We start from the raw sequence: 15,157 nt of genomic DNA, 5'->3' as shown, positions 1-15,157 counted from the left end.
CGGGAAAGCATATGTTGGCCAAACAGAGCGTAAACTTAAAACAAGACTCACAGAACATAAGAGTAACATTCGCACAAAAGTTATGAAATCAGCAGTAGCTACTCACTTTTTGGAACAAAGGCACCAAGTGAATCAAATAAAAGCCTGCATTCTAGAAATTGTTGATAGAAAAGAAGACAAAGACAATAAAAAGACTCTGCTCATGCGAGAAAATCACTGGATTTTTTTCCTACAAAGTTTGACCCCACATGGAATCAATGAGAGGGTTGAATATAGCTGTTACCTGTAGTATAATGCTGAATAGAAGAAAGACTTGTGCTGTTGTATGCATCCATATACTTCACCATTATAAGTTTTTTTTTTATTGCTGTTTTATCATTGTCGTTTTATATTTGTGTTTATTCTTTAGAACACAGGTTGACACCTCATTGTTTGTAAATAAGTTCACTCATGCACCCCATCGGGAATCACATGAACGTAGTTGCCCCTTTAAATATACGAAAACCAACCCATTTCCGACTTATACGTCACACGCCGTCGGCCGAGTGTTTCAGAAACCGAGCCGCAGATGAGATACGCGTGCACCTTAGCCGTTTCCCGGGTAAGAATGAAGAGTGTTTGCCGGTTATACGTAAAGTCAGGGGCATAATGCGCTAAAAGTCTTCCGACTGCTTGAAAGTATTTCCCACCGGCTGGTGGTTTAATAATTCCCTAGTTGTGAACTTTAGCGCGTAAATACATAGAAGTACGTGAACCCTCGCCAGTTAGTTGTCATATATACTGAGAGGTGATAGCATGAAAGAACGGTCACTCATGTAGATTTACAACGGGTTGAGCTATGAAATGTATCGTGATAACAGTGCAACTTCTATGTTTACTACGAGTATGATTTTAGTTGATTCAGGTATTGTTTAACAGGACGTTTATTTGTGATTAGCATAAAGAAATGCTATTATATACACCATTGCTATGGGATTAATGGGAGATGTATTTTTCGTGTTGTAGATTTCCCTGATGAAGCCCATGGGGCGAAATGCATTGGAAACCGATTTGATGTTTGGAAACGATATGGATTGTTAAAAAACTTCACTTCATGATTGAATAATGAAGGAAATATAACACAGAGATGTGAAAAAAATGAAAGTATGAATAAATGAATCTTGAAAGAAAAACAAGAGAATATGTCATCATCATTGTTGAAATTGTGATGGTACAAAACTTTATTGATAAACTTTGCTGAAGAGTTCAGCCAATCACCAGTGACCTGGGAGTCGCTCACGCATGCTTGCGCCAGTGCTATCCATTTCTGTTTTGTCTTACTCCTGAGTGGGGAGTAACCCAGGAGCACGGTATACAAAAAAAAGTGTGGATTAGAACCAGCAGTGCACAGGTCATAACCCCATTCTATCCTGTCATTTCGTCAGAGCCAGCAAGCTTAATAAGTACAAAATGAAGTATAATTATGCTACATGTCACAGTCAAAAGGAGACCAAACGCCAGCATTCAATAGATCAAAGGAAGAAACAATCAAAAAAGAAGAGAACCGAAATAACAAGTCAGGATATAATAAAATATGACACTTAATCAGTTTATTTATTTAAGTAATCTAATACAATTTCTTAGTTACAAACCAACAAAAAAATAAGACACTATTAGATCAAAAATGCCTTAATTTATGACATTCTCACAGACCCAAGAGAAGAAAAAAAAGAATCAAAGACAGAAGAAAAAGACAGAAAAGAAATGGACTCCAAACAAATTGTGCATGCTTCAAAGCAGAGCGTGAAGATTTTAAATGTTAGTGCATCCACATCATACGCTTCATATTCCTATTACTAAATTCATTTTTGATTTAACTGTCTGATAAAAGCATTTTTTTGTATGGCAGCTAGTGTTCAGGTGAAAGCACGGGTCTATAATAAAGTGATATGATAAAGTGGAGTATGCTTGAATGTGCACCAAGCAAAGAAAATACTCAGCTGGGGACAAATGCGGGGAAATTATTTGCTCTGCAACAGACGGCAGTAACTAATTTGGAGAGGGTGCATAGGATCAAAAACAGGAGAGGGGGACTCTGGTAAGGGACAAAGTCATAGTGAATGATTTCAAAGTTTTATATCACTCTCGATAGAAAAGAGCACACATTATGCCAAGAAATTGGTTTATACCTCCAGAAGCATCTTTAATAGAAGATCCCTGCAGTGGAGGAGTAATTCAGATGAACACATTGAGACAGCTGAAGTGATCAGTGCAGTTCACAAAACAATTTTTGAAAAGTTTATTTTCTTTGAAGGAGGGCACGCAGCCCCCCTTCCCACGCCAATTTCAGCCCTAGGGACCTCATACCCCGGGACCTGCCATTTCCTGTTTTTTTTTAAAAAGGAAGGGGGACCCAGCAGCCCCCTTCTGGGTTATTTTTGGCCCCCGGGCTATATTCAAATAAGATGCATGGAGGGCTCCAGCCCCCCATGCAGACCTAAGGACCGCACCTCCTAGGACTAGCAAACTAAAATTCAGGGTCGGCCAAGTGCCCCCATTCTGTCCCGGGGATCACCACCTCCACGGGGCTATTTTCAAAATGGGAAGGGTGCCCCGTGACTCCCCTCCTGGAGCCGTAGAAGGCCCTGGGGGCCGGCACCCCCCACATCGGGTCCAGCAATGTCCCAGGGTGCCCACCCCAGGGACATTGCAGTTTGCTATGGGATGGCAAGAGCAATGCTCCCGCCACCCCATAGCAAACAGTGTGCTCCGCTTTGAACAAACAAGAGCACATGCTCTCGCTTGTTCAAAGCGGGGCACATGTTGCACTTTACATTCAGGGAGCTGCATATTAGCAGCTCCATGGGGGTAAAAAGCAATGCTTGCTCCTGCAGGACGTGACCGCGGGGGATTCAGGCATCCCCGCTGTCCCCAAGGAGATTGCAATGCCCCAGGGGATGGGGTAGCCAGGGCCGAAAATGGCCTCTGGACCCCCCTCCCTTTTTTTAAATAAAAACAAGAAATGGCCTAGCCCAGGGGTTGAGGTCCCCTGGGCTGAAATCTGCCTGGGAAGGGGGGCAGCATGCCCCCCTTAACAGAAAAGAAATGTCAAAAAAAGAAATTGCCTGGCCCCGGGGGATAGGATCCCCAAGCCCAAAAATGCCCCGTGAGCAGACCACTGAGAGGTCATCAGTGATGTCACTGACCATGTCATGAGTGATGTAATAGCTGAGGTCATAAGCAGTGCATTGTGGGGTGCGAGTTATAGTTAACTCAAGTAACTAATGGCTAGGGGCCGATTCACAGAACAAACTTAAGACAAAATCCTAAGTTTACTACCATTTTGGTATTCACAGAAGTTTAGGAATCAAATTGCCTTCTGTGAATTCCGAAAGTCTTAAAGTTAGGATTTTCTCAGTTTAGGAGTAGTAAAGTTAGGAGTATATATATTTATTTATTTAGCTAATAAAGCCCCTGGTTTCTCCAAGCCGAAGTGTCCCCGTGCTAGAACACCACAATCCCTAGCACCTGACCAGGCTAGCAGCCTAGCATAGCCCCAGATTTTCAACCGTCAGAGGCACTACTTTCATCCCCCATACCAGCGTTGAAACAGCAACGTTTTTAATTTTTTTCCTAAACAAAGTTTCCGATGAACACAACTGTAGGTCCATAGGCAGATCATTCCAGGCCTTAACCACCAGGATGACAAAGGATCTCCCTCCGGCTTGAGTCTTACGTACCCTGTGCACAGTCACTTTGGTTATGTCCAACGATCTCAGGCTACGAGCGGGTTGATACGCAGTCATAAGAGGGAGCAAAAATCTCGGCCCCCTATGATGGAAGATCCTATGTCCAAAGCATAGGACCTTAAAAGTCATGAAGGCAAGATTGCCGCTAGTGGTATGCAGTGAGTGAGTCGCACTCTTTCCTCCTCCCTACCGTGGTTCTAAATGGTGGAACCCCCTGTTGTGAAGTCAGCACACTAGTAGCTGGGAGTGGGTGGAGCTAGGGGGCCAGAGGAAGAGGAGGAGCGGACACAGGAAAGGGGCAGTTAGAGTAGGGACAGGGCAGGAGTAAGAAGTACTAAATAAAGCTCCAAGTTATACAGCAAGAAATGTCTGTGTTTATTGTAGCAGGATGCTACAACTGGCGACGAGGGTGGGATGTCACTAATTACAGCCCACAAGACCACATAGAGACACCCTGTCCCTTGCAGCGTCGAGAGACGAGCTCCGCTGCTGGAAGAAGCTGAGGCCGGACGAGGAAGGTCAAGAGCAAGCGACCACGGCCCCAAAGACGCTGGGAAACCCTGAAGAAATTCCGACCTGGGAGCGCTGAAACGCTCGGTCGAAGAACCGCCTGAGTGAGAGTCCCGCCGGGGGTGTGTCACCCAGCAGCTGTGTGAAACAGGAGTCAGGAGCCCACTCCGACCCTGTCCAGTGCCCCACAGCAAGTAAAGAGGCGCCCTGGTGGAAGGGGCCCTGCCCCGAGAAACTGCCGTCAAGCGCAATCAAGCGCGCCAGAACCGGAGTCTGTGCCGGTGAAAGTGCCGACCTCACGCCTGATGCGTGGGCTTTGGCACGCGATCGGCCGGAAAAGCGGGAACGTGCCGAGCAAGGCGGGAGCCCACCCCAACCTCACCTGGTTGCTGTGGTGGCCAAGGAAAAGTGAATCCTGGCGTGGACTGCCCCAGAAGCCGACCGCCGGTGAGTCCTGAGTGGCCTTGAATGAATGAGCCTGGAGAGCCTGCCTTGTGTGTGCCTGCAGTGACGGCGGCCATTTTGAAGTCAGGCGTCTGGGAAGGACAACCCTGTACAGAGCAACGGCGGCCATTTTGAAGTCAGGCACTGGGAAAGAAACAAGCATTGGTCAAGTAAACAAGCATTGGCGACTGAAAGAAAACAAGCATTGGCAAATAAACAAGCATTGGCGACAGAAATAAAACAAGCACTGGGAAATAAACAAGCATTGGCGACTGAAATAAAACAAGCATTGGCAAACAAGCAAGCATTGGCGACAGAAATAAAACAAGCACTGGCAAATAAACAAGCATTGGCGAAAGAAACAAAACAAGCATTGGCAAGGAAACAAACATTGGCGAAACCAAGTGAGATTGCTGCAAAATGTCCGACGAAGAGAATGCTCAGCCTCCACCAAGTGTGTCACTCCTGCGGGCACCCACACCTATCAAGGTGACAACTGGAGGGAGCATGGGTCCCAAATGGCAAGAATGGCTGGAAGAGTTTGAAGACTACACTCAAGGTTCGGACATCGTAGAAGGCAAAAAGAAGTTGATTGCTCTGCGCAACCTGGCGGGGCGAGAGATAGTTAAAATACTCAAAGACCTTCCTGCTACCGACGTGGATACTTATGTTAAAGCATGTGAGGTTTTGAATAAAAAGTTTCTTCGCAAACGAAATGTATATTACGAGCGCCACACATTCCACTCCGCTCGGCAAGGGAAGGATGAGCCCATGAGTGCCTTCATGATGCGTCTGCGGAGACTAGCCAAGTACTGTGAATTTGATAATTTCTCTACAGATGACGTCATCAAATCACAAATAATAGACGGATGTTATTCGGATCAACTCAGGAGGCGCCTGCTGAGAAAAGCACATGGACTGGATGAAATAGAGGAAATGACACGAGTTTATGATCAGGCAGAGAAGTACGCAGCCGACATTGAAACGGAACACAAAGGGAGTCATGAACAGGTGCGACGTGTGCACGCCAAAAGTGACAGTCGAAGAAGATCAAGAGACAAACAATGGAGGTCGCACACGTCTTCCCGTCAAGAACAATCAAGATATCAACGACGAGAACCATGGAAGAAGGAGAAAAGATCGGAAAGAGTGAGAAAATGTTACCGATGTGGGTATGACTACCCTCATGTGGACAGCTGCCCTGCCATGGGCCAGAGATGTCGGAAGTGTGGTTGAACTAACCACTTCGAAGTAATGTGTGGGGACTACAATAAAGAGAAACGAAGTGGTACCACAGGGACAACACGGTCTGACACTCGGAGCAGAGCCACAAGAATGTCTCGGTCCGACACTCGAAGACACCAAGCGCGAGCTGTCCAAGATCAGACGGAACAGTCCTCTGGATCGTCACATTCTAGCAGAGAGTCACGTCGGTCCAGGTGGGAGCGGAGGTCACCTTCCAGAGAATCCAGACCGTCGTCCCGAGACTCAGCATACACCATTGAATATCTGAACTTGGCAGCAGATCCGGACCAGCTTAAGAGATACCCTCGGCTGGATATCAAAGTTGGAAATCACAACACAAAGTTTGTGCTAGACTCTGGTGCATCCTTAAACTACATTCCAGTCACCGAATACGAAAGAATGAGTCCACAACCTCCTCTGACATTCGCACCCGTGAGGGTTTTCACGTGGATGGCCAAGAAGCCACTTCCCTGCCTGGGGAAGTTCTCGACGACCCTTACACACGACAACACAACTATATCAGCGGTCATCCATGTCATCAAGGGCCCCGAAGCAGACTGTCTTTTGAGCCTACCAACCGCTGAACGGCTTCACCTGGTAGAAATTCTTTTCAAGGTCAGCAACAACTAAGATGTGACTCGCCAGTTTCCCGGATTGTTTCAGGGATTGGGCAAATTGAAAGACTGTCAGGTGCGATTGCATATTAATGAACAAGTCAGGCCCGTCACCCAACACCCTCGACGGGTACCATTTCATCTACAGACTGCTGTTGAGGAAGAACTCCAGGATTTGTTAGCTGTGGACATCATCGAGCGCACTGATGGCCCAACCCCATGGGTATCACCAGTCGTTATTGTCCCAAAGAAGGGCACGGCCAACAAAGTCAGACTCTGTGCGGACATGCGCCTGCCCAACACTGCAATCGAAAGAGAGCGACACCCAGGACCTCATTTGAGCGACATGATCGCAGCGCTTAATGGGGCCACCGTGTTTTCCAAGTTGGATTTGAATAAAGGTTACCATCAATTGGAACTGGATGTGGGGCCCAGATATATCACCACCTTTGCAACCCATCTGGGGTTGTTTAGATATAAAAGACTGAGCTTCGGAGTTTCCTCAGCGGCCGAAATATTTCAGGAAACAATTCGGCAAGTCATTCAAAACATTCCTAACACGCTTAACTACAGCGATGACATCCTTGTCTATGGCTCTGATGTCCGAGAACATGACATTGCGCTCAATCGGGTCTGTCATGCCCTATTGGCGGCAAACCTGACCCTGAACAACGAGAAGTGCGAGTTTCACCAGGCCACACTAAAGTTCTTTGGGTACATCTTTTCTGGAGCTGGCATGAAGCCTGACCCCGACAAAATTGTGACTTTAAACAACACCAAGAGTCCCCAAGATGTCAGCGAACTCAGGTCATTCCTTGGAATGGCCAGCTATTGTGCTCGTTATATTAGGGACTACGCAACGATCAGTCATCCCCTCCGCATGCTAACCAAACAGGGTCAACCATTTGAATGGACTCCCCAATGTGAGCAGTCATTCAAGGAAATTAAGAAAGCGGTGGAATCAGCGGATCACTTGTCACACTTCAACCCAAAGCGAAAGACTGAGATAACTGTGGATGCCAGCCCCGTGGGGCTTGGAGCGATCCTGGCACAATATGAGAACGATTCAGATCAACGCCGCATCATTGCCTACGCGAGTCGTAGTCTGACTGACCCGGAACGGGCGTACTCCCAGCCCGAAAAGGAGAGCCTAGCCGTAGTGTGGGCATGTGAACATTTTCATGTTTTCATTTATGGCAAACATTTCACTTTAATTACAAACCATCAAGCTCTCATCACCATTTATGGAAACCCAAGATCCAAGATGCCCCCGTGGATTGAAAGGTGGCTCCTACGGTTACAGGAATATACTTTCACCATAATCCACAAGCCGGGGAAGTCTGAAAATCCAGCGGACTACATGTCCCGGCACCCACTTCCATTGTCAGCCTCCAAGTCATCCATCGTAGAAGAGTAAATTCATTTTGTAACGGACCAAGCTCTACCTCCAGCTATCCCTATGGAGACCATTCGAGAGAGCACAGCACAGGACGTCATCCTGCAGAAAGTCCTTCACAGAGTCCGCAACAATCGATGGAGACACGACCCTCAGGACGATAATGCAGACTCCTCGATCCAACGTGAAATGCAGGCCTTCCGGCATGTGAGTGGCGAGCTGTCGGTCACCACTGATGGCATACTGTTGCGAGACCAGAGGATTGTAATCCCCACTCAACTGAGACAAGGAGTGGTTGCTCTTGCACATGAAGGACATCGGGGAATTGTGTCAACTAAACGAGCACTAAGGGAACGAGTGTGGTTTCCATACCTCGATCAACTGGTGGAAGCCACCTTGAAGGATTGTCATCTCTGTCAACTCACTAGCAAGAGCGATCCCCCGGCACCATTACACATGACCACCCTACCCAGTGGTGTGTGGCAAGAGATCGCTATTGATTTCTATGGACCCCTATCATCGGGCAAATATGTACTGGCCATCATCGATGAATATTCTAGATATCCCATTGCATGCTTTGTGCCGTCCACAAACGCTTCCAGTACTCTTAAAGTACTCGACGAAGTCTTTGCAACGTGGGGGGTTCCCAAGACAGTTAAATCAGATAATGGGCCCCCTTTCAATGGAAATGACTTTGCAGCCTTTGCGAAACACCTAGACTTCCATCACCGTAGGATTACACCCCTCTGGCCACAGGCAAATGGGACAATTGAGCGATTCATGGCCACGCTCAAAAAGACCTTCCAACATGCTACCGCGGAAGGGAGGGATCTGCAAGCAGCACTCAATGAAGTCCTCCGAGCTTATCGCACAACTCCTCACGCAACGACTGGCCAGTGCCCAGCGACCCTCATGCTGGGACGTCCCATGAGGAATCGCATTCCAACGTGGGATGGAGCCCTGAAAGCACCATCATCTACAAAAGATCCAAATGAAATAAGAGCGACGGATGAACGCAACAAAAGAAAAATGAAGGCCTATGCAGACCAACGGAGAAGAGCGAGGTCGCTATCGTTACATGAAGGGGACCATGTTATCGTTAAGCAGGAGCCGCAGAAAAAGACCGACTGTCCATTCAAGGACGAACCGTTGGTGGTCACAAAAAAGAAAGGAACTATGTTGACGGCAGAGCCCGAGCAGCGGCGAGTTACGAGAAACATCTCGCACTTTAAGAAACTGACACAAGACACCTCCAGAACCATGATGAGTGAAATGGATAATCCCAGATTGGAAGAACTGCATTCTGATGATCGTGAAAGCACTGCTCCGATCATTGAGACACTGAGTACTAATAGTCCGAGAGTCAGGTCGCCACGACCTCATCGCGACATACGTCCACCCAAGAGACTGATCGTAGAGATGGACTGAGAAGTCAGTATGTTTTGTTTGTTTTGTTACAAAGGGGGGAGATGTTGTGAAGTCAGCACACTAGTAGCTGGGAGTGGGCGGAGCTAGGGGGGCCAGAGGAAGAGGAGGAGCGGACACAGGAAAGGGGCAGTTAGAGTAGGGACAGGGCAGGAGTAGGGAGTACTAAATAAAGCTCCAAGTTATACAGCAAGAAGTGTCTGTGTTTATTGTAGCAGGATGCTACACCCCCCTTATACGCTGCGGTGTTCGGGTACTACAATTCTCAAGTTCTCACGGACCTGAGAGCAGATGAAGGAATACTGAAAAAGCGCCCCAGCAGAATTCTGCTAAAGCAAGTATTGCCCCGTATACGGAGGAAGGTGGCTGGTGTTGCCGGGTTAATTTTGAAAACCTGGCTTAGGATGCCTCCCCGTATATTAAAAGGGAGCGAGGTGAAAGATGGAAAAGGGGGTACCAAAGACACTGACGCCCAGAGAGATCCGACCCTTAAAGAGAAAAGCAAAAAGGACCCAAGAAATCCTACAAGCGGTTTGCAGAAAGGGACCGCTGGCTACAAGAGAACATTGGCAAAAAAAAACGGCCCTGGCGCTGCCGTTGCTACCTCGAAGGAACTGGGAGCTATCAGCAAGCTCAAGCCGAAGGAGGGTGTTTTGCGACAACCTACAGTTGCAGAAAGCTTCGCTAACATACCTGTTGGCAGCGGGGTAAGCAGCAATGATGCCGAGTGTCTGGTTGTTAGAGACGATCGCAGTGCCACTATGGACGTCGAAGCTGGAGCAGCGGTTGCAGTGGTTGCTAGACAACCTGGAAGACCGGTGAAGACGAAGCCGTCAGAACCATTGCCTGCAACAGCAATGCCACGGAGGTTAGAGCAAGCGCCTGATCTGATCTCGGAGGAAACGCAGGATGAGACTGCTAAAACAACTAAAACGGACAAGAAACCGGCTGAAAAGGCAAGTGGGAGTAAGGGGCGGCCTGTTAGCATATCTATGTATACTGTGCTGCTCGGTGAAAGCGGCCATAGCGGGAGTATTGCTGGAGTAGCTGCAGGGGCAGAATCACATTGCCAGATGATATTGAAGGGAGATGCAGGGGCACCATGCACCATGGAGCTATCGGTCGACCCGACTACTTCAGACTGGGCAGAGATCATGGACCTTGCAAATGGTTTCGCCAAATTAGGGGAAGAGTCTGCTGCTTTAGTTGAAGCTGGTACTGGTAATGGCGCTGTCTCCCCAGATAAATGTTTTTCAGTTAATGAAGACTCCCAGTCCCAGTCTCTGCCTTCGGATGAAGCAAGCTTAGATGAGTCCACTGGTATTGATACAGGCAGTAGTTCTCCGGCTCAGAGAAGTACGCAGAAGAAGCGACTATCTAAAAGAAAGCCCTCTACAACAGGCAGCACCACTGACCCCCCCAAAAAACTAGCTTGGGACTACTCTGCTACCACCTTATCATTTATGGAGCAAGAAAGCCCTGACCCGTCGATTGGGGACCAAGGTTCAACACAAGCACCCCAGCCACCGGTCACACTGGACTTGCTATTCAATCCGTTGAAATTGATGCAGTCTGAGGCTAGGGGAGAAAGTAGGAGAGCAAGACAGGAAGCGCGGAAAATCCAGAATTCGCTAACGAAAATGAGTAAAAGACATGACGAGGTAGTGGAGAGAGTCTCACAGGTGGAGGAAAGAACTGGCAGATTGGAAGATGAGCTGAGGGATCTGAAAACGTATAAGCAAGAGCACCAAAAGGTGGCAGAAGACGTCAATTGGAAGCTGTAGGACTACGAAAATAGACAATAACATTAGACTTTTAGGAGTGGCAGAAGGTCTCGAAGGGGAAGACCCTAGAATGTTTGTGGTGAATCTCCTAAAAGGGGCTTTCCCAGAGTTGGCAACCTGGCAATGGGAAACGGAGATTCAGAGGGCCCATCGTTTTCCGTTTGTAGCTAAAAGGGCGCACGTTCGCACACACAGAGTTACAATATGAAGGTACAGGTACAGGGCTTATTCATTTGGTGGAAGGGGGAAATAAGGGAAAAATTTGAGAAATGGAATAGAGAGTTGGTACCAATTCTAGATGTTTTTTAATGGTCTGCCGAATTATGACAGTGAATGTCTGTGGCCTAAATGATCTTCAGAAAAGATTACGCGTATCAGCCTTTCTGAAATCAATGTATCCAGATTTGATCTGCCTGCAAGAAACCCACGTGGAGGGAGGAAAGGGATATTTGTTAGAACAGTTGGGTTTTAATGTATTAGCATAAACAAAACAAGGTTCAAAGACCCGTGGAGTAGCTATACTAGGGAACGGTAGAGACTGTACAGTTTTTAGGAAAAAAGAGGACATATGGGGGAGGTGGGTCATAATTGAGGTTAGCTTTAGAGGGACTAAGTTTACGTTGGTCTCTGTGTACGGCTCAACAGGCGATGATCCCGACATATTTCACTTCTTGGATCAAGAGCTACCAACCTGGCCCGAACCCGTTATATGTTGTGGGGACTTTAATATCAACCGTCCTTCTGGTGTTGAGTTACAAGTTGGGCAGGGGTATAGCGGGAGGAAGAAGAGGGTGCACAGGGCGATAGTAGATATGGCACTACATAATGCTATGTCTGATGTTTGGGCTAATCTTTATCCTCAGGCGGATGGCGACACATTTTTTTCTGCCGCACACAGAATAACGGTAAGGTTGGATTATTTCTTGATTTCCAACTCCTTACTTGCAAGCTCACAGGTTAGGAAACTGCCCGCTTGGTTTCAGACCACAACCCCCTAATCCTGACAGTTAGCTTAAGCGGGATAACAAGGAAAGTATATAGTTGGACATTCGAGAGAGCTCTCTTAAAAGATGAAGGTTATTGTAGGCATATGGATATCTGGATTAGGGAGTTCTGGAGTATTAACAAGGGGAGTACCAGTTGTGGTAATGCATGGGACGCGTTTAAAGCAGGGATTAGTTTTACAACGTTTAGACAGAAAGTGGAAAGAGAAAGGGTAGAACAACAAGTTAATTCTCTTTTAGCTGCAGAGGAAGAGCTGGGCAGGTTAATTCTGAATGGAAGCCCCCTGGATCAACAGCTGTTGGAAATTATGGTATTAAAGGCTGAAATAGCGGAAAATATCGCTAATAAAATAGCAGCAAATTATTTGTCAAGTAAGGAACAGGCTTGCGAGCTGAGTGAGAGAGTGGGGCATATTCTTGCTGTTAGAACGAGGCAGAAGATTGCTGCAGGAGATATTAAGAATATGAAAGATGGATTAGGCAATTTGATTTCAGACCCTGCAGGCATAAGAGAAGAGTTTAGGAAATACTATTCAGAATTATATGACGTGGAAGAAGAGGAGAGTAGCGAAAGAATTATGGACTATCTAGGAAATCTTCAATTGAACGAGTTAGAGGTAGCTGAAAGGGAAAAACTGGATTCTAGTATAACATTAGAAGAATTAACATCAGCCCTATCAGACCTCCCATCATCAAAGGCTGCAGGCCCAGATCAGATCCCTGTGGAGTTCTATAAAACATTTCTGGCAGCCCTTAGTTTGGAGTTAATGGACATGTTCACTCAAGCTCAGAGGGGGGTTTCGATTTCAAACTCCTGGGGAGGCACTGAAATTATAGTTATCTTGAAAAAAGGCAAACCTCCCACAGCCCCTGGGTCGTATAGACCTATAGCTTTAATGAACGCTGATGTGAAGCTATACTCGAAAATTTTGGCAACAAGATTGGCGGCAGTCATAGAGAAGTTGGACTCCCCAGTCCAACATGGGTTCATCCCAGGGAAGGGCACCACAGAACATGTCAGAACAGTGATTACTTCCTTCGTCGCCATGGAGGTCTCGGGCGGCCCTGATGCAGCTCTATTTCTCAATGCCGAGAAGGCTTTCGACAGGGTCGCCTGGGGGTATCTATGGGAAATACTGAGGCACTTTGGGTTTGGTGAAGGTTATATTAGAGCAATCCAGGTTTTTTATAAGGCACCAACTGCTAGAATTAAAATTAACCGAGAACTCACGGCTGCGGTACAGATAAAAAGGGGGACAAAGCAAGGCTGCCCGAGTTCTCCTCTTCTTTTTGCACTCTATATGGACCCTTATTTACGATATTTTAATTCTAACCCTAGAATTCTCCCCCTTTGCTTGAATGGTTTAGAAATTAATGTGTTGGCATACGCAGATGACGTTGCTATAATTACCCTGGACCCATCCATGGCACTTGGAGAAATAGAACAGGAGGCCCAAAAATTTGGCGTAATCTCAGGCTATAGGCTTAACAGTACCAAAACACAAATCATTAAGAATTCAATGGTTAGATGCGATTATATACGGGTGGTTCCGGCAGCAGTCTATCTAGGGGTTGAAATATCGGCTAACCTTGAGACAGTGGTAGAACGGAACATGACCCCCTTATTGAAAAAAGTAAGCTTGGATCTGGTTAGAATGAACAATCTTAGACTTTCATTGGTGAGTCGCAACAATGTGATTAAAATGCTAATACTCCCTAAGTTTCTTTATTTTTTTAGAACAATACCCATAATGTTTGAGTTCTCCTGGTTTAATAAGGTTGAGTCAATTTTGAATAAGTTTATTTGGGCACATGGGAAGACCAGGCAGGCTTATAAATTCATGACCTTACCGAGGGCAAGGGGGGAGGTGGGGGGTTCCAGATCTTAGAATATATTATTGGGCTTCGGCTCTTCAATATATGCAGGGTTTGATTGCTGCGAGTGGTGTAGATTTGAACGTTAATGCCTTTTCGACCATGGTGTACTCCATTGTGTTGGGTCCAGAAACAGCGAACGCTTTCCTAAGCTGCGCCGACTCTTCATATTAAAAACGTACTCGGTTTAAGACTGTTCTAGCGGCGCATAATATCTGGACAGCTGTAGCAAAAAAATGTGGGTTGGGTAGATTTAATAGATACACAAGACTTTTTAGGAATAAATCCCTCCCACCTTCAATTTTCGCTGATGCTACTATGGCAGAATGGGCTAGAAAAGGAATCATAAAAATAGGGGATCTGTTGGGCCAAGATGAAAAGTTACTACAATTCTCCGACCTTGTGGCAAAGTTTAACATCGCCAGGCAGAGTGTTTTCAAATATCTGCAGGTCAGGAGTTTTCTCAGTAGGAAAAAAGGGGGAGAGGCTGGTTTTGCTAAAAATATTATTTTGGAAGCTATAGAACAAGGAGGGGTGTGTTCTATTCGTAGTTTTTATGCTATCTTGGTAGAGTTGAAGGTGAATGATATTGAAAAATATGAAAATAAATGGGCTGAAAAATTAGGGATACAGGGCCGATACTTCTCGGACTCGCTGGAATTAGGATATTCTGTTCTCTGCTCTGCCCCGCTTCAATCCCAACATTATAAAACTTTATACCAACTTTACTACACCCTGGCTCGCATCGCACAGTGGGGAGGAACTACAGGGATTACCTGCCCACGCTGCAGCGATCCAGCAGCAGATAGCATACATCTTTTTGCTTCATGCCCTCAATTAAGAACTTTGTTGAAAGGTATGGAAGACTTTATGGGTCATACACTTGGGTTGGATGTGACGCTAACACCAACTCTAATTATGCTAGGGGTTAGAGGGTTCGATGGTGAGATACATCATGAATTTTTGTTTGTAGCAATGGCGGTGTATAGATTGTTGATCGCCAGAGCCTGGCTAGACAAAATACCTCCAGTAACACAACAGTGGATTGCCCTGCTACTGGGGATTTTTAATTGAGAAAAAGGCATTTATGCTAGAAAGGGAAGAAGGGCAAGGAGGTTGGGAAGGAAAATAT

This window comes from Lissotriton vulgaris, chromosome 6, assembly GCF_964263255.1.
Source record: "Lissotriton vulgaris chromosome 6, aLisVul1.2, whole genome shotgun sequence".
NCBI lineage: Eukaryota > Metazoa > Chordata > Amphibia > Caudata > Salamandridae > Lissotriton > Lissotriton vulgaris.
This window is presented reverse-complemented; position numbering follows the sequence as displayed.